Genomic DNA, 20,974 nt, shown 5'->3' with positions numbered 1-20,974 from the left:
TGACACAGGGTTCACAGGAGATGCTGTGCTGCAGTGGATCCTTAGCTCTTCCTTTTAGCTGCCCCCTCGCAAGTACAGTCCCTCCTGCTGTCAATTCTGTCACGATGCTGCATGTCTGACTGTACTTCTCACAACAGCAATCTCCCCGTTGTTCCTCTCTTCCCCTCCCTTACCTTGAGGGCTCATCTCTAAGATTTTGGGCTACACAGGCTTTGATGCAATGCTTGTGTCTTTCCACTCAAACAATTAGTCTTCTGAAGTGCTGTGCTTACAAACCTACATACATGCTTTTAACCTCTGCTTTTTAAGTGTGAGGAAGAAAAAGTAATGGATATCCTAGCACTTGTGTAGTGAGGATAGTTTATGTATTATTTATGTTTATGATGATTTGGTTGCTATGTTTTTAAGTAGTGCCTTATGTTAGTGGTATAGTAAGAAAAAGCTTTTGCTATTTTCAAATCCTTATAGCATTTTTTCCTTAAAGTTTAATAAAAATCAGAATCTATTATCTTGTGTTTTCAGGTATTGTAAGCATCATCCCCTTAAGGCAAAATATTGATGTGGAACATGCTGTTTAGATAACTGGCCTTCAACAGCAAGTCAGACACATTTTTAAATTTGAGTTCCATGAATTTAAACTTTTGGAAAGCCTTTGCATAGTACAATAAATTAACTATTTTGTTTTTAATTTTACTGTAGTGGTTTTGTAATAAATATTTCTTTGCAATATTAGCAAGTCAAGCCATAGTAGCATTGTGCCTGTGTGTAAGCTTTGTCATGAAAAGCAAAGTAAGGAGAACTCCAGGTTGCCAGGAGAACTCCCAGCTAGTAAGAAGCGTAAGATAAAAGCTATCTTTGTTTAGAATATGTAAAAATTACCACAAATTATAAGTAAAGGATACTTCTTTATAGTTCTATGCTAATGTATGATTTTTATTTTAAATTGGAAGTTCTAGTAAAAGGACTTTATTCAAAAAATTGACCAACAAAATACTTATAGAATTCTTCCTTCTTGAACAGTTTCCTTTAAAATGTTTTGTGATAATGTGAGAAATCTGAGACTGTGAGATATTCAGTGTTTCAGAGTCAAACAGATGTTAGCTGGTGATTTTTCACTTTCTAGAAATATCTGGTAAAGAGCTTTCTGCTACAGCAATCTTCTGTCAAAACATGGGTTTGATAAAATATAACATTTTGTAGGAAGATATTGATTTCTTTTATGTTTTCAGGAGAAAGCTATGGAAATATTTTATTTATGGTTGAAACAAGAATATAAAGAAGAAAACCATAAGTCAAAACTGAACATCTGACACTGTCAAAATATCATAGTCAGTTGTTTCAGGGGTCCTAAAATAAAAATTGCACGATTTGTGTTTTTTTCTACAGAAAGTGCTGTCGTCTTATTTCTATTAGAAAGGAAATTTCAGAATATCTGTTTTTTCTTCCTAGGTCAGCATGATTTTCATACTTTTTTTTTTCTCCCTGACTTTTTATATGTTTTGGTTACTGAAACTGTTTTCATGAAGAATGCCAGACCAGGAGTCTCCAGAGCCTTCTGCATTTGATACAAAGCTCTTGGACCTCTGCTGATTAGAAGAATGACTTGATGCTTCCTCGTAGACCCAATTAGGGGAGTTAATCAAAGGCTCTGTAGGAGAGCAGTGTGAATTCTGGGCATCTTTGAAAATCCTAGCTGAATTTCTAATCAAGACTACTGACTGCTCTTAATTCTGCAGCCGGTGTTGCTCCATCCTAATCAAAACAGAAGGGCTGCTCCACAATGGTGCTCCCGTCCACGGAGCAGCACAGGCTGTTACTGTGGTCACAGCCTGGCCTAGCCTGGCACTGGGACAGAGGACCAAGAAATTGTCTCTTCTGGAATTCTGTCTCTCTCCCTAAACATGCCCTTCTTGGTGTCTCATAGGCTACAGATTTGGTCTGAGATCAGATGACTGGAAATAACTGCTATTTTTTTCTCATGGTCCAGATGCATTATCTTTTAAAAATGGTCTCTGTGTTGAATTGAGCTTTAAGAACACAGTCATATGACAGAGATTAAGGTTGTTAAGTATTTATTTATCAAGGATTTCTATTTTTAAAGAAGCTTACAACTCCATTATATATCTAAATATAAGAACTTGTAATGAATAGGCAGAGATTGAAAATTATGAAGCAGGCAGAAGCTCCAAATTATATTTCTGAGAAATGAGAATGTTTTATGAAATCTGAAAAGATCTTCTTCCTGGAAATACTGTTTGTCAAACAGCAATGAGCAGTCCTGACTGCTGTGAAAGTGGAACAAAACTTCTGATTCTTCATGGCCCTCCTCTGAGAGGGCAGTTTGAAATGGATTACTAATGGCAAAAAAACTCTGGCCTAAACATGAGACTAAACTGCTGTGAGTGATGTGTACATTCCTGCACAAAAATCTAAACACATTAAAACCAAAATTTTTTGCATACTTTTTGTGCATCTAGAGTATTTAGGCTAATGTGCTAAGAATGCCTGAAACACAAAAATTATTTAGGAATTAAAAAAATAAAATCTGTGGAAGTAACATAAGTTGAACGTTTTTCTTTTGCTAATGTGACCTGACATTGAAGGACAGTTATCTGCTGCATGAGAATAATCTGCCTGCCTTTTTTGTTTGCAGATGATTCATTACTTTGATAATCATTAGAGTTATAACATACTAATAACAGTAAAATTAATAACTAATCATAGCATGATCTCAGTACCTCTGTTTGCAATTATCAGGGTCTCTTAGTGTGTCACAAGCCACATCAGTCTCCCTCCTGACACTGGGGCTGACCATGCAGGATAATAAACTCCTCCTGCACTGCTGTATCTTTGCTTCTATTCCTTGTTCTTTGGTCCTCTCAGAACTGCAGAAATGAGCAGTAAACCAGCTCAGGGGGACAGAATTGTGTTTAAAAATTCTTGGTTTTTTCTACTTGGTTCTCTTCAGACTGAACTGATTTGGCCTTTTTTGTAGCTGTTGGGTCACAAAAACCAGGAGGGTCTCAGGAATAGCTACAGGCAGCAGATGGGAAAGACACTGTGATGGAAGCTGTGTATGCCTGCAATGCTGTTGGCAGAAATGGTGATGAGAATGCAGAGAAAGTCAGTCAGGTAAAGAGCTTTAAAAAACCAAAATCCCCAAACTGTTAAGTATTCTGGCTGTGATACAGATGTATATTCTCTCAAAAGTAAAAGTTCATTATCTCCCTTTAAAAGTTCCATTTGGTTGTTCCTCAGATTATGGCATTTAACTGTCTCTCTTCATCTTAGTGAAATAATAAAGCTTTTATAAACCTTTGTTGGAATTAATATCTATCTTTTCAGGAAAACAGACCTATTTTATCCAGTGTCATAGAAACTGATGACAGAATGAATTTAGACCATAACACAGTGGGAGTATTCTAAAGACAAATGGCTTAGTAATACATTTATATTCTAAAAGCAATTTTTATGTATTATGGTTTATATTATAAAAGGTCCTGGAAATTTTTATTTGAAATTTTATTGAAAATATTTTATTGTCAACAAATTAGTATCCTATATACCTATGGAAATGAATGGCAACATAGCACAAGTCTAGAAACAGCTCAGTCAGAATGGTACTGATGTCCATATGCAGGATGGCCAAGAAGAGGTGCATTCAACCTAGTATTTTCTCAGTTTCAAGGCTCCAGACAAGTCTAAAAACTTGTGTGTGAACACAATATCTTACCTGTACAGAGTAACTGAGGAAATGAACATGTGCAAGGCATAGAAGACCATGGCTTTTAAATGAGTAATCATATGGGACAGCACTTTGTGACAGTGTTGGTGGGGTTAATTCAGGCTCTGTCATTACATGATATTTGACACAGACCAAATCACAGCCTCCTTGCCTTGATTTCACCACACAGCAATTAGATTACTGGTTAGGTTAATCTTTGTTAATCCAGAGGATTACCAGAAGTGCACGCTTCTGAGGAATAAAACTTACATCCTGAAAGCATATTTACAAAGAAACTCTGGTGGTAACAAAAAAATGTAAACATAAAAAGTAGCTGTTTGTGGGACATGTGGTTTTATTTCAAAATTGTTCTTCAGAGCCGTCCAAAGAGCAGGGATTTAAAAAAAAAAAAAAAAAAAAAAGGAGAAAAAACTAGTATTTGAAAAGGCCTTCGAGGTATGTGGAATTGGAATGAGACTTGCTTCACTTGGGGAAGCCTGATAAGAATCCAGTCTCTAAATGCTGATTAAGACACGCCTGATGAAAATGAAGAGTCACTCAATTCCGTGTCCCTCCCCTCAGGGTGTCTGTGGAGCCCCTCCTGTGGGGCACTCCTGTGGAGCACTCCTGTGGAGCCCCTCCTGTGGAGCCCCTCCTGTGGGGCTCTCCTGTGGAGCCCCTCCTGTGGGGCACTCCTGTGAGGCACTCCTGTGGGGCGCTCCTGTGGGGCACTCCTGTCAGGCGCACCTTTGCTGGGCTGCGGCACTGTCAGACCGGGGCGCCTGCCCTGCTCCTGCCTCCAGCTCTGTTTGTATTGCCAAGGGACAGCCGGGGGGAATGTGTGCTTTGGGACAGCGGTAGAACACACGCAGCTCCGGTGTTGCTCTCCCGAACCCACCCCAAGCGCTGCCGCGCGTTTCGTTCCGAGAGCCCGCTGCTATCCGCGCTCGCAGGGCAGTTTCGGGAGCGGGCGCTGGCCCGGAGGGCGCATCTCCCCGCGGGGCACGACCCTGCCCAGCACTCCGGACTCCGCCTGAGCACGTCCCGGGACCACGCTCCCGGCCCAGCCGCGGCGGGGAGCCGATGCCTTGTCCGGCTTCCGTGCCCGCCCCGGGGCGCCCTCACAGCGCGCCCCCCGCGCCCGCCCGCCCTCGGAGCGGGCCGGCCCCGCCCACCGGGGCTCGGGCCGCGCGCACGGCCCGCTCTGCCGCGCTATTGGCTGGCGTGACCGCGCTGCGCGCCCCGGTTGGCTGCGGGCGCCGCCAGGCAGCGGCGGGGCGGGGCGGTGTCCGCCCTCCGCTGCCGCTCCCGGCGGGAGGGCGAGTTTGAGTCGCGGCCGCGGCGGAGCCGCCGGGCGGGAGGGTGAGTTCGATTCCCGGCCGCTCACGCGGGGACAACTTTTTTCCCGCGCGGGGCTGGCGCATCCCCGACGGGGCGGTCGCGGCCGTCGGGCAACTGGCGGCCGACTGAGCCCCCCCCGGACCGCGGGTCCCGTGCCCCGCCCTGGGGCAGCGGGCGGCGCGCGGCTGGAGCGGCCGTGACTCGCCGGGCGGTGCAGGGCGCGGGGAGGGAGGCCGGGAGGGGGCGGCCGAGTTGCCGGGGGCAGGGCCGGTGCCCGAGGGCGATGGAGGGGCAGGGCGGCTCCCTGCCCCCGGTGCGGGGCTGCGGGGCGGCGCTCCGGGCACCGGCTGCGGCTTCCCCCCTTCCCGCGGGTCCTCCCAGGGCCCCCCGGCATCCCGGCCGCGTCTGGCCGCCCGCTGGCCGCGCTCCGCCCGCGCCCGGTCCGGCTGCCGCAGGGCACAGCGGGCATGGCCGGGGCGTCTGGGGGCCGGCGGGGCAGCGGCGCCTTGTGCGGCCGGGAGAAGGCGGCCGGGGCTGCGGGAGAGACAAAGGAGCTGCTCCCGCGGTGTCCCCGGAGCGGAGCCGAGCCGGCAGCGCGGTGCGGGGCTTCCCGGCGCCGCCGCAAACCTCCGTGGCGAGGCTTGGGCACAGTTGGGCGGCGTGCGGTGAAACGCCTTCGCCCTGCCCCGTGCCGTGGGCACGTTCGGGGTGTCGCTGCCGCGGGGAGTTGTGCCCGGCGCGGGCTGCGGGAGGCGGCGGCGGCAACAGTTGGAGCGGCGGCTCGGGCGGGCAGCGCCGCGGGGCTGCAGGGCTGGTGTGTGCCGCCGGCTGCCGCTTTGACTGCAGTCACCTTCCCTGTGCCCCGTGTGCCCGCCCTAACCATGGGAGCAGAGACGGTGCCCCTGGACTCGTCGTGTCCCGTGTAGTCCCGGCAGCCATCACGTTTGTTCCCCGTCCAGTTGAATTCTGTCTCTCTGCCCAAAAAGCTCCTCAGCCTCAGGTTCCCAGGGAGAAGATTTGTGTGCGTGAAGATTCTGAGGTTCTGCTGGTATCGACCTTTCAGAAGTTTTAACGTACACTGCCTGTGTGTGAGGAGATGACTGTAGAAGAGCAAAATATAAAAGTTTCTGTTACATTATTGGTGTTAGGGTCATTAGCTGTAAATTCAGATTTAGTGACTTTTTTTTTTTTTTTTTTTTTTTTTTTAAAGCAAGCAGAGCAAATTGCATTGCAAAGAGGCAAAAAAAAGCAGTGTTATATGGAGCAAAGCATAGTGTGACATTGATGACTGGATTTCATGGTATCTAAAAGGCTTTCCTGCACTTTTTCCCTCCAATAATGGGCTTACATGCTACAGTGGTTTTTCAGAAGTTTGTCCTTTCCACAATATCATAGAAAGGTTGGGTTAGAAGGGAACTTAAAGATCATATAGGTTCACGCCCGAATGACGACTTGCTTTTGTGCCCTCCACCTTTCAACAAGTTCTTTTATGTTAGAAAAAGTAAGTACTGTTGTATGATGTGGTCAAAGTAATTCGCAATCTGTTGTAGTTTCATCAGTGAAATAGTTTTGGTAAAAGTAATGTACTTTGAAATTGAATTTTAGATCATTCTGGTGGTGTTTTTGGATGTATTTTTTCCTCCAGAGTAGGAAAAAAATATAAACCAGCTACTTTTGGAATGCAGAACTGCTTCTCTTCTGTGATAATCTCTTTGTGAGGCAAGGCACTTCTAATAGGCCTTTTATCTGAGGCATGATAATTTTGAGGAAGTTTGGTACTAGTTGGGAAGTTGGGATGATTTATTAATTGTAACAATTCACTTCCTTGCAGTGGTGAGCTGTTTTGAAGGAACATGTTAAATTTAATCAGAAAGCTTCTTCCAAGGAAAAAGGCTGTCAGGGGTAGAATCACATTGAAATTCTGCTGTAGTCTCCTGAATTTGCTTTCACTTGAGAGAGTCCATAGGAGACATGTTCCCAGGCATAGCTGGGTAGTTAAGTCACTTGGATTCTAATTTTATGAGGACTTGTATCACAAGCATGTGTGTGAGATATTGTAAGGCTGGGCACTACAAGTGGTGTGTGTCATCTGTGTTTTCCTTAGCACAGTGGGGCTGTCTCTAAGCTGGGAGATGAGCCCATTTGCTGATGCATCTGACTGGGTCAAACCTAATAGTAAGTCACTGAGTTGAAGTCTCATTCACAGTACACATTCCTCTAAACCCCCAGTGTCTTGAACCTCCCTCATGTTCATGTCAGGGAATTGATTTTCATTAAAGCCTACCTTAAAGTACATATTAGGTTGTCTTCTTAACCTGTCTCTGACTTTAATGCATGCAATGTGAAAATCACCTTGTTCGTTCTGGTGGTTTAGATTATTGGTTATGAGATGTTGGTTAATGTCTGGTTATTTTAATTAGAAAATAAGTGGTCTGATGTGACACTGTTTTTTCAGGTTGTATGGAGAACGCGTAGTTTGCAAAATGATTTCTTAGAGAAAAGTCACTGTTCCCAGGCTTCCCTTTGGGTCTAAGAGCTCGTGGAGTACTTGAGGCTTTCAGATGAAACTTTCAAGAGGCATAAATGTTGATGTTGATGAGAATATTAAAATGGAGTAGCTCTTGGGCTTTTAACAAAGATCACCTGTGCACTCAGCAAACATACAAAGCTTCCATCAGGAAGAGCTTAGACTTAAATCCGTTAGGTGAATTGCCAGGTCAGGTTTCATTCCCAGCCCTTCCCTCTGATAAATGCACTCTCTGCACAACCTGGCATGCTTCCTCTCTCCCAAATGGAAGATTGGGTACAAAGGTTATCCTTAGGTCTCCCATAGGACTGTGTGGATAGTTTTGTTAGCAGAGGTGGAATCTACACCTGTGAATCACTGCACTCGCCTGCCTTATGTCCAGTGTTACCAAGCTGTCACTCTTCCAAAAGGAAGGGACATGAAATTTAAGCAGGAGATCTGATCTTGCTGTATAGGAAATGAAAAGCCTGACAGCGTGACCTGTGTACTCTCTTTTCTTTGAAGAGAACTACAGTCCAAAACTTGTACACTTCAGAAAAACCGAAGACTGCCCATCTGTAATTATCTGCTGAGGTTAAATAGTTTGACTGGAGTGACTCTGTCTAATCTCTGAGACTTCCATGGGATTATAGAAATACAGCATGCTTAGAACCCACAGTTTATATGCAGTGTCTTTCAGTGTGTTGGTATGTAGTTGAAAGAGTTTGTTGATTTACTGGAATCTTGTAGTTTCCATGCTTAGGAGAATTACTGCTTTTGTTTTTTTAATGCTATTCTGTTCATGCAAGTATATATATATAAAAGACCACTTAAAATAAAATTTCAGGCATGAGATCTTTTCTTTAAATCTGTATTTTCTTTCTGTTCCAGGAAAAATAGCCCTTTTGGCATTTGCTGTCCTCAGTTGCTAAAATTGAAATGGTGATGTATGAAATGCACATTTGGAAGTGGAGAATGTGTTGGAATGAAATGAAAATGAAACCATTTTTATTATTAGCAACAGTTATTTAGAAACTTAAATTGGATTAGTTTATTTGAAATGCTTCATGAGATAATCTTGGAAGACAACAAGGTGTCAGGATAAGGACAGAACTCTGTGTCAGTGTTGTTGAAGACAAGGAGTACTAAAGTATGAAAATGTTCTTAATGTGTAGCAACTGCATTTTGCTGCTGGGCTGTGTTTAAAGCTGCTGCTCAATCTCTGCATGACATTAAAACGTTTATTCCTGCAATGGCCAGACTCTTAACTCTGTAATGTGTAAGTGTATGCACACGCTTTTTAGATTAAGTACTTCTGCATGAATTTGAGATTTTATCTATAAACAACTGACACTTGAATTATTTAAAGTTATTTGAAAGCATTTAAAAAATTTTGCACAAGGCTGACAGGTGAAATGCTTCTGCATTTGTTCTTTCTGTAAATCAGATTTCTATCAGAACTTGTGCTGGAACTTTGCTAGCATGAAGACTCAAATACGCTTGGATTAGATACAAAAAATACCCCAAAATACCAAAACCAACATCTGGAAGATCTAACAACTGTAATAGTTTTCAGTTTATAGCATTTCTTAATTAGTGCTGGATATGAAATATTTTCTCGTACTTGTGGTGGAACTGTTTTGAAGCCTTTGCCCTAATCAGGACCACGTTCAAGAGGAGCAGAATAAAAATAGCATCTTGGCCGAGTCTGTGAGGGCAACTGTTATTTATGGCAGTTTCTTTAGTCACATCCCCACATGAACTTACATGCTTTGCTAACAACTGGAAAGACAGTGAATGAAAGCAGTATAACTTAGAGCCAAGTGAGTCCTGAAATTGTCTGAATGTGACCCTATTTTGTCTTGTAGTACCAGAAAGGGGGGGACATTGGTGTAGTTTGCGTGATGAATTAAGGGTTCTGTTTATTAGGCTTCAGTGTAACTTCTAAATAGTGTACAAATGTAAAACAGATGGGTTCAATAAAAAGTTATTATTAGTAGCATTATATATTAGAACTGGAATCAATAAAGGACATGGACTTTGGACAGATATTTAATTATCATCACTCTTGTATAAGTAGAATGCCATGGAATGTGGGGGTATGCATGAAACATTTCCTAATTTATAAATGACCGGCAGTGCTGAAGAATCATCCAATTGTTGAGACGAAGACTTGGAAATGGGTTATCTCTTCAAAACAGATGGATGTTTTTTGTTTTTTCCACCTCTAATCTCTGATGATGTGAAATGCTGTGTAGCAACTGAAATGCAGCGGAGAAATTTAGGTGAAAGTAATATTAGTAAAACATACGTGTTGCTGACGCAAAAGTTGCTCAGTATCTGTATTCCATCCTGATTGGCATGAGAGCTCTCATTCTAAACTTTGTGACAAAAAAAAGGTATATTTGGGGGGCACTTTTGGTAGCTATTAAAGACATCTTTCTTAGGCTCTCTTACCTCTTACCTTTACATTTTCATACTTTCCTCTAATTGGAAGCTAACCTTTACTTAAAAATAGCATAGCATGCTCTGAAAGCTGTACTGGATACTAATTAACACACTTTAGTGCTTAAAGCCTTGCTATCTCCTAAGGTTTCCTGCTGTTTGCACTAGATAAATATTTATGCTTCAGTAAGGCATTCATTTCAACCTGATGAACAGTGCATACAACTTTATTATTTTGCTAATACTGAACACCATGATTCACTACTTTTGCTATATTTTATTGCAGTTCTTTTGTTTAGGAAGAGAGGAAAAATCCCATTGCACTTTAAATATGTGGTAGGGAATTATATCTAATACTCAACAATTAAGCTGTCTAGTAGTTTTGAGTATTGTACAAGAGCTACTGCTGGATAATATAAGATCTCCATGAGTGTCTGGTTAATGGACAAGGCTGTACTATGTCATTGTGATTTGTTTTCAGCAGTTGAATCCTGTTCTCATAAGTAAAAGCATTTTTTTCTACTCTTAATTTTTTTCAATCCTTTAATGTTATTTGCTATATTATAGGAGATGACTGGAATATGTGTAAAAGCATTAAGTTGACCTAGTAAATTTTTAAAAATTGCATTTGTCAGGTTTTTAACACCAGCCACCTTCTCTGTCAGTTAGGATATTGTGAATATTTTCAGTGTACTGTATAAAACTTGACAGATATGCTACAGTCACATCTCTACCTGAGGAAGTAGACTAAAGCATCTTCAAGTATAAAAGTGAAATTTTTCCCCCACAGTAAATACTCCTTTGCACTATTGGCTGGCTGAAGGAAACAGTGTTTCTTCCAGATTTGAAGTAGTAGACTGCAGCATCCTGCATTTGGTGTTAAGCTGGTGAAGGGGAGAAAAGTGATCAAAGTGAGAGAAGGAGAAGTATTGGGGAGTTCCTTAGGTCTTGGTACTTTGTGCTAAAGCAACAATTTTATGTTCCTTACAGTCAATTTAGACTCAATTTGCCAGTGGAATACTGAGTGTTTTCCTACTGTTTGTGGTTAATAGCATGTCTGGTTAAACCAATTACTATATACTGAGTTAAAAGAATATATTTCTTATTGAATTCCTTTAGGCTGTGCCAAAATACCTGCCTGCTTCATGTCACAGGCTGCAGACGTGCTACTGTCTTTACTCAGTTACAGCTTTTAGGCTCAATAAGCTGCAGTCTTTCCGCTCACATCTCTTACGTTCCTAATTATATTGATGCCGTATGTCAGGTGTAGAAAGACTGATAGGCTCCTGCATTTTTTTCCCCTGCTTTGAACTAAATTCCCAGTGCAGCAGCCAGAGGAGTAGGTGAGAGGCTTTTGAGAGTAATTCTGTGCATCTGCTTACATGTGCATCTGTAGCTTTGTGAATGCTGGTGTAATATTTACCAATTTCTGCCTGTCTTAAGAGAATGTGATTTACATTTAATTGTAAAGCTGATGAAAAAACGTTGAATTTCTTTACTCCCCTCCCTGTTTTCTCAGCAACATTATGTGTCAATGCTGTAGATGAGGGGTATTTTCACAACAGTCGTGTTGTGATGAGACACTTCAGACAATCAAATTTGTTCTGTTACTCGGTGAAACACAACAAAGGAAACATCTGTTTTGCTTAGTCTGTAATGATACAGCTTGAAGTAACAGGATTCTGTTGTCTTAGCTGGAACTGGTTGAAGTTTTGTTGCATTTCCAGTAATGTGTACAAATATAGCTGAATTACTCTTCCTGCACTTCCACATCATGCTGGGCATTGGCCGAGTAAATTTGCAGTCTCTGCTACTTTTAATTCTTTTGTTGCCTTACTTTAGTTGGTATATGTATTTTTGATACCATTCTCTTTGTTCTTAGGCTAAAATTTAAGAATATCTGAAGCATATGCATTTGCATTGGTTACCAAGTGGTTTTACTAGAATGGAGTGGTTATTTATACAGTAATATTTTATCCTAGACTGTTACTGGCAAACTGTGGCTGTGCAGGGAAAAATTACAGTGATTTTCCACCTGAAACAACGTAATCAACTGTGCCATTCCCTTGCATACATAATACACACAATAATTTGTTCCTTAAGGAAGTAATGGAAATCTTCGGTTCATTCCTGTTTTAGGGGTATTCAGAAGTGGCTTAGAGATTTTTGTCCTGTTTTGGTAAAGAAGTGGATGCTAGTTCACCTGTGCTCACAAAGCCTCTTCAATCTGTGAAACGGTGGCAGGGACTGCCCTAAGCATTTACAGCTGCTTCTTGGTGTGGTAGAATAAAAGTCCTGTATAAATTCAGTAGGTGAAGTAGGATGTCATACATTTGACATCACGGGAAGAAGGAGCCCCTAGATGAAGGTCCTGCTTATACAGTAAATAGAGGAACTGACAAAAGTGAAAATAGGAAGTTAACTGAGTCATGAAACAGGAACCAAGAGATGCCACACCCTTGAAGAAGTTCTTTAAATGTGTCCGCTGATATCAAATGATAGGTGTATGATCTTTTTGTTTTGTGCAATTAACCCCCACCCCTCAAATGTCATATTGTTTGAAAAGTGGCCATTCACTTAGATTATATTTGGTTTTTTTCATCCAGTGTGATGGAGGTTGTTTGCTCTTGGTTCATTGCAACACTTCTTTTGTGTGCTTATGACAGTTTTTACAAGCAGCACATGTTGTGTCCGAGGGTTGTTAGGCTGTATTGATGTCCCTCAGCTGTGGTTCATTCACTCCACTGGCCCCAGATACATGTGCAATCAGTGAGCAATTCCCATGTATTGGCACAAGTGTGTCTGCCATTCAAGTGACTTCTCAGTTGCTGCTTGTAAGCACAATACTAAATCAAGTTCTGAAGTTCACAGACTTGAGATTATTATAGAAATATATTTTGACCACTTTGTAGTTAGGCTACAGAAATATTTGCCTGGCTCTAAATCATCAAATCTGTGCTCTAAGCCAGGACTCTGAATTGATGACTGATTATAGAAGCACCACTCGCTTCTTCTAGAACTACTAGATACGTAAAAAATGCTCTTAAAAATCAGGCCTGTCTTGAGCAGAAGACATTGTGTGATTTAATGAGAATGCTAATAAAAGAAACAGAAAAAGAAAATAAATGTATGCTCTGTTATTTTCAATCTTAAACTGTTTTCTGCTACTCAAGTGATAACAATATAAATTCCTTAGAAACATTCCGTTGTTGTGACTTGGGAATAATGGCAGATTACTTGGTAACACCATTACCCTGGAAATCTGAACTCAAATAAAGAGTCCTTCCAGAACCTGTATAATTTGAGTTTTATTAGGTTTTTATTTCTTTTATTTTATTAATATTCTGACCTTTAGATGCTTTCATGAAATGGGAGCTTTTTATTTTAAAAGCTTTTTCATCTAACATGAATTCAATCTAAATTAATACATCTCTTAATGTAAGACAATTATAATCCTTTTCTGCTTTGACACTATTATGCTTTAGGGATTTGACTTTTTTTTTTGAAATTACAATGCAGAGCAAGACATACGGGGTAGTAAATTCTCTTGAGACTTTGAGTTGCATATATTTTGTCTCTATCACAGTGTTTATATGTGACAATAGAGCATTCAATGTATTGGATGTATCTTCTGAATGAGACAGAAGCGTGGGTCCTGCTCTTAAAAATTTTAGTTGAGAAGTCATACTTTTCTGTAACTTGTACAGTATGTAAAAACCCACAAAATTGATCTTAGTTGCTCTGAAATGTTTTTCAGATGACTGTGTCTAGTCTTGTGAGTATATACGGATGGGCTGTTGTGGGGGTGGGGGAGAGTGGAGGGATGAGGAAGAATAAGGGAACTGTCATGAAGAGAGAAAACATGTTTCTTGCTGAAACTGTTTAACACAGCTAAATACATGCATTGCATTCTTATATCGATGATATTTTAATTCTGTAATTTAACAGGGAGCAGTTATTGACCACTAAAACTAAGTCCTAAGGTTATTTGCAGTATTGATGCAGTCCTCTTCTGGAAAATGCACCTTTGTATGGGTTGTTTTTTTCTTTATTTCCCTGTGAAAATGAGCTACTAAAACACCTATCAGTAGACTTTCATAAACCTCTTTTTGCCATAAAATCTGTGGTGTATTCCTGATGGCAAGGTTCTTGCTTTTCTTTCATGATTGTTGAGGAAATGATATACTAGAGATAATATTTTGCAGATAGAAGGTTATCAGGAATGCTAATGCTGCTGCATTGGTAGGGTTAGGGTGACGGGATGTATCATAGTACTTAAAATAAGGGCTCTGGAGTCGAAATCAAGCCTTTTCATTGCAGTTGCATTTGATCAGATGCATTTGATCATGTCTGGTACTATGCTACATTGTAGATCTTCCCTGGGTAGCCCAGTGGGGTGACACAACTAATCAGGAGGAACCAACAGGAGTCTCGGGGAGATCTCTCCTTTCTCTGTGAAGGGCTGGGTGCCCTGGAATGGGTTTGGCCTGAAAGAGGGGCCTGTGCTTTACTAGATAAGGCTGTCCTGGCATAGGAATGTTGTTACCCCATTTCATGTTCCCACCAAAACCTTCCAAACTGCAGCTGCTCACCCAGTCTCCCTTTCCCTCTCCCCTTCGTAGGGATGGAGAGCAGAATTAGGGGCACAAGAAGTAAAGATTATAGGTTGAGATAGGAACAATTTACTGGAAACAGAAAGGGAGTAAGAAAGCAAACAGTAACAGCTACACTGTCAATAACAAAGTGTACAAAATAGGCAAACGATTCACACATGATTGCTCACCCTGCAGAGCTGGCTACCCCCAAGTGCTTCCCCTGGTGATGATGAGGCAGTATAGAATAGCATCTGGATCCTGGCTATGCCCTTCCTAGCTACTGCAAAAATTAACCCTGTCCTGGTTTGAATCTGACATAAGCCACTTTTGAAGCACCTGTGATTTTTGCAGCCCAATTCTCAGTTTGTGGAGCTCCTCACATTTTATGAAAGCAGAAGGAAGATTCAATTGAAATGAAGTCCCACGAGCTACCACAAAATTTCTTCCTCATGTGGATTGTGTAGTATCTTCTAAAGTTAGTGTCTGGTTTGCAGGTAGACATCTCTGCTTTCCAAATTGAATGAGGTGCAAATACCTAGAGCAGGGTTGGAAATAGGCAATCTCCTAAAATCTCATTCTTAGCCAGCAGAGTTGGAAAGTTTTGATCAAAATTCTTGCATTCTTAACGTTGCTGCTAAAAAGTAGGTGAAGAGTCTCTCAAACTCCTGTCCTGCTCTGTGAGCTGTGTCATTTTCCTTCTGATAGGTCACTGCTAAACTACTTGCCAGATGAATGCTTCTGGACTTGTACTAGCTGAAACTATGTGCTGTAATGGTAGAAGGTGTTAAAATTGTGTCTTTTACAGTCAATGCTCAGAGATGAAGTTCAGCCTCTGCCCAGTTCTCCACATGCTATTTAGTCATACTCAAGCTATTGTGTAGCATCTGCCTGTGCATGCTTTGTGCTGAGAGCCTTTCAGCAGCTGAATTACCCAGCACCTTTCTTTTCATATGACTGAATGTTCTGAACAAACTCTAACATGAGGTGACTTGAAATTTTCACTTAGAAAACAAAACTTGGTTTTTAAAATTAGCTTGCAGCAAATAGACTTCACAAATAGATCAAGTGAGTAACTGCCTGTAAAGGTAATACTGGGGTAACATTGAAGGTTGGGCAGGCAAAGAACCACATGTTATAGCATTGCTACCAAAGTAATGCTCCATGTTTTTGAAAAGACAGTTACTTGGTTCAAGACTTACGTGCAATACTAAAATTAAAGCTGCAACACAATTATTTTCTCTATAGTTTTTTGTATTTCACTGTTTTAAATTTGCCTTTGGGTTTTGAGGAAGCTTCCTGACTTTGTAGGGATGTAGTGTACTTTGGTCTTAAGGAACTAAGGTATAAAAGACCAGTAAGTTTGTTTGGGGTTCTGTACAGAATGTTTCTTGTCAGTGGTGAACTTGTGCAGCACCACTTTCCCTTATAGAAGTGATAAGAGCACTGTGTCATGTACTGTGGAAATGCCAGTTTACTGATGTTCTCAACACGAATTATAGAAATCTTCATACATAGAAAACAGACAAGATTTCTAAAACTTTCTAATTAATTCAGTTAAGCTTGTGCTTGTACTCATTTTAATGTTACTTAATTTAAATTCTATTTCTGTATGATGCATATAGCTAATATCTTGATTTTTCTTTGTATGTGTTGAACAGTTAACTATATTAATCCAGAAAACATAAGGACTTAGATTAAGACAAGATTTTTCAATTGTGTGTTTCATTCTGTCTAAGATTATGATGTTTATATGTCTGTTCTTTCTTAAAGAGTCAATAAGATGTAAATAGTAATGTTTGCATGAAATAGAAGAGGAAGCAAGTATATTTTAGCTGCTAAAAAACCTGCTTTGAAAGTAATAAATCTTGCTTTATTTCCCTGTAATGAAACTATTGATGAATTACAGATGATAGAAAAGCTAATATACTCCAGATGAAATAGCTTGAAAGAGTAGGGATTCTGCATGCCAGAGAATGGGGTGTAACTGGAATAAGTTGCCTTACAGGTGGTCAGTTTTGACTGACTGTGGTTATCAATATGGCAGATGAACTTAGAGTGTGCATTTGTCCAGTAGGCAACAGGGAAGAAATAGTAAACCAAGATTTAAAAAGATAGCAAGGAAGAAGTAGTAGAGGATGATGAAAAAATAAGATTCAAGCTGTAGAAGTTAATTCCTCTTACTTCATTTTGGCACTGTACTGTTAGGGCTGCTTTTGTCCTGCTTAAACACTATAGAGCTGATTTACTATCTTGTATAAATTCAAGTGAATATATCAGTGATTGTAGTCTCATTTCTTTTCCTGGTGACTTGTTTGACTGCATGAGTCATTTGGTTGTCTTGGGAGACGTTTTCTCTTGGTAGTAAAGGGTGAATACAAGGTTAGTTGAGTAGAAATGTGGTTTGTAATTGATTGCTAATCTGCAATTGAGCAAATAAATTTGCCAGGAGTCAAAGATCAGGATTAAAACTTTCAAAAGCCTGTGCTATTAGGAGTCTTACCATCTTCTTGAGGTATTTTAGAAAGCGTTGCTCATGAATATTTTGGGTTATGTGTGCCCATGTGACTATTTAGCAACAACGGAAGTGGCCTTGTAGTTTCATGATCTCAACCATAAGTGGTTTGTTGTTTTTTATTATTTCCCCCCCTCTTGACAGAATTGAAAGGTTGTAGAAGACTGAGTTGTAGTTTGATACATCAAGTATTTGATGCTTTACAGTCCAGAAACCTCCACACAGCATTCTGTGGTACTGGACACTTGGCACAAGAAACAACTGTATTTAAGACAGTTACTAACAGTTTCTGTGTGATCTAGTTGAGGTATGATTGCTTTCTATAGACTAGTTTTTCCTTAACTGCTGGCATCAAAACTGAATTGAGGTCTGTCATCAGTATCTGAATATTAATAGATCTGTTGTTTTTTTTAAAATTGTCATGGATATCATTCTGCAGGACTTTTCCATTTGGTGGGTAAATATCTATCACTTTGTTATATCCATGTGTAAATTGTTCAAGAAGCGTATGTGCAAGGATCAGGAAATCTTATTTAAATATATTTCATGGAAGAGTCCATTGACTCCTGAGTCTTTAAGGCTGATGTTCCACATTGTGATATAAACTGTAAGCTCTAGATAAGAACTTATATCTCAGGTTGCTTCTATCACTGACAGAGGGGAGAGGAAAATGGGAAGCAAAACTGAATAATGCCCTTGGCAAGATGAAATTAAAACTGACTGCAGTTTCACTTCCTAAGGTTCAGTAATCTTTACAAACCACTGGAAACAAATGTTCAGAACAGTTAGCTTGTGTATTCACTGCTGTATTGTGCAGAAGACTGCAGAATGACTATGGTGAACCTGAGAAGAATTTCTGAAACCTTATTGTCTAGCAGTGGTTGTTAATAGAGGCCAAGAAAGGAACTGAGAGAAAACTAGAAGACTGTGCTGGAGGAGCAACCTTTGACTCCAGCTGTCTGAACTAGAGGTGCTTATATGTTTAGTGGCTCTGGGTAGATTTTTCCATGCATATATCCAGGTGGGTTTTTTTCCTGTGCATTTATGTAAAGTTCATGTACCCAGACCTCAGTGCACACTTCTTTCCTACATGGTTTTGGTAACTCCTCTTTGTTTTGAGCCTGTCACCTCTAGTGTCACCTAAAACTTGTTATTTCTCCTGTTAGAAGATGCCAACCATCTCTTATTTTAGGAATTTGCTTGAGCCTGAGTCAGTGATGCTTGGTGCAACCATAGCTGTCTTGTTTTAAGCTGAAGATGGCAACTGTCAGAGAATATTTGATACCGAGTCTTTGAGCACTGTTTGCAGTTGTATATTTGAATAAAACATGTGACTGTTTCAGTCTTAGCACAATGGGGGTATTGTTTCTTTGTGGAAGTTTGAAAAATATCAAGAGGTCAGACCTGACCTTTGTGGTTTCTGAAACCTGTCAAAGTGGCTTTTGGAGTCCACAGTAGCATCTGTTTCTTTTCTCAAGAGACTTCAAGTATTTTGCTCCCCATTATTGCAGCTACAAGTATTTGAACGGAACAGCTTGAAATTGTATAGAAAACGAACAGATCACTGTATCACTAAAATGAGTTGTGCATTAACATCAGGAAAATACATTCTCTTCTTTGGCAATTGAATCAAGAGTACACTTGTCTGAGTGCTCTTTCCTGTTCTGTGGATTACCAAGGATTGTGTCTTTGTCTCTGAAATAAAGGCAAAAAAAGGGTTCAGCAATATGAATTTTAAGTGTAGACTGTAATCCTTTCAAATGAACTTGATGAATCAAGCAGAGCTGACTTAAAGGTTTTTAACATTTCTTGTACCACTTCAAAAGGGAAGAAAAGTTGAGTCCTAATTTGCCCATCCCTACTTCTGTGTGCAAACTACTATAGAAGAGAAGATGAACATTTACTAGGAGCTTGATCTTTTATGGGTCTGATGCATCCTAATGGAATGCTCACAGTTTTACTTTGCTCCTAATCTGGGGTGAGTTGACAGATTTGGCTGATGGTTCATAAATAGCTTAACTTTCTGCTCCATGTTTCCCTTAAGCTATTTTTTTTTTTTAAGCAAATAATACAGACTTCCAAGCAGATACTTTACAGATTAGGTAAAGATGCAGTATATGCTCACTCTCCTCTTCCAGCAAATCCCAGAGGATGAGACTTGAGCAGTTTTTGGCCTCTGGTTTTGTTTTTTCCAACTCTGTGACTTTCCCTAGCAAATGTCTAATACTGTGGTTTCAGAAGGTCAGTTCTGCAGGTCAAGCATTCATTTTTTATCCAAGTCCAGCCTCCTTGTACTTAATTCAGATTTCATTTACTCACATGCATTCTGTGGATGAATTCCACAAACACTGGGTAGCTGTGAAGAGCAAGAAAGCCACCTATTGTGAGACTTTCTTTTTAAAGAAAAACTTGTGCATGTGTTGTCTGTGATTTCATTCAAAGACATAATTTGATATTACTATATTAAAGTCTTGTGTGACAGGTAGGAAAATCCAAAGCCATTTAAGTAGGCGGATGCATTAGTAAGTTTGCCAGAGAATATGTCTTAATTAGTCTTGGCTGGCCCTCCACCAACTCAGTGCCTAGTAACTTTTTCTCCCTCCTCTATTAAAAACAGGAAATTCAGTAAGTTCCTGATGTATTTGTGCTGTAAAGGGGGGGGTGGAGGGGGTGTGAAATTACTGAAATTACCTTTTTTAGAGACTTTGGAGAAGTCTCTCCTAAATGAGAGTTGCTTTTGTCAGATAAATTTCCTTGATATCTTATTCTAGTTGTACTACTCACCTTGAAACAAAAGAAAAATTGGTATCTCCACAGGAGAGAGACTTATATTACTGTATTAGAATAGACCAAGATCAATTAACAGCTGTCAGAGGCCGTTTAGGACTCAGAAACTTGTTAATTATTATTTATTATAAATCCTATCTTTGGCTGCTAGTCCAAGTTGAGAGTCTTGTGGAAGATACTCCAAAGTGCTTTTAACTCACAAGGCACAAGGATACATGTTATATTAGCCATATAAATATTGACAATTAGCCATGTGTTAGCTAGACTATAAGCTATGCCTGCTTTTATGTGGCAAGTATGAAGACCTTCAATGCAAGAGTATCACCTAAAGTGGCTTTACTTCATGTGTGAGATAAACTAAGAATATGTATGTGTCTAATAAAAATTCAGCAGTGCTGAACCACCTGGCTGTTACTGAGCTGCATCACAAATAGTTTTGTGGTATTTAAATAATTGAGACTTCTCTTTCCTGTAACAGTCCTCATCAGGACATCCAAATGAACAAGGAGCATGGGGACATTTGAAGCTGCTCTTCATGTTTAATCCAAGTATTGTTTGATTTGTGGTGACAAAAGTCGTTTTTAAAGAAATTCTCAAGCTCCACTCATTTGAAATCTTTGCAGGGACTTAGTAAGAGGAGACCAAGAAAAAAAATATTAGTTTCAAGAGAATTACATACTGATGTAGCTTAAAACAAGATTTTTTAGGAAAAATGTTGTGTAGCATTTGCTGTGTTGTTTGAATTTCCATTACAGTTTTGGTATTTATAAAGTACATCTTAATGCAATTTTACATTTTTTTTTCACTTTTTTTTTATCCTCAAAGTAGCAGATATTTATTTTATCCACTTTATGTTACTTTAATTCTGTAGTGACTGGAACAGCTCATGCTTACAGTGGCCTATATCTTGCAGTTATAGCCACTGAAGCAAAGCTGTAATTAAGGCATGCTTTTTTAATCCTCTGGATCTTTTTTTTTTCTGTGAAAGGTTAACAGATGCTATAAATTAACCTTTATTTTGGTGCATTTAGTGTTAAAAATCCCGTTCCAGAGTTACTTTTTAA

At 40.3% G+C, this 20,974-nt stretch overlaps 1 protein-coding gene across 5 annotated transcripts in view; it reads left to right on the top strand.

Annotated features, from left to right (window-relative positions):
* The first annotated feature begins 5,023 nt into the window (after window positions 1-5,023).
* HYCC1 (hyccin PI4KA lipid kinase complex subunit 1) overlaps window positions 5,024-20,974 on the top strand; it is a 43,045-nt gene continuing 27,094 nt past the window's right edge. For 3 of the 5 annotated variants that reach the window (XM_083855735.1, XM_083855739.1, XM_083855738.1), the window contains exon 1: window positions 5,024-5,086. The gene's annotated coding sequence lies outside the window, so the exon portion shown is untranslated. Of the gene's footprint in view, window positions 5,087-8,658; window positions 8,722-20,974 lie in introns of those variants that run through there. The other 2 variants (XM_083855736.1, XM_083855737.1) reach the window with 2 other exon arrangements.

This window comes from Zosterops lateralis (assembly GCF_965231275.1).
Source record: "Zosterops lateralis genome assembly, chromosome: 1".
NCBI classification, from domain to species: domain Eukaryota; kingdom Metazoa; phylum Chordata; class Aves; order Passeriformes; family Zosteropidae; genus Zosterops; species Zosterops lateralis.
This window is presented reverse-complemented; position numbering and strand designations above follow the sequence as displayed.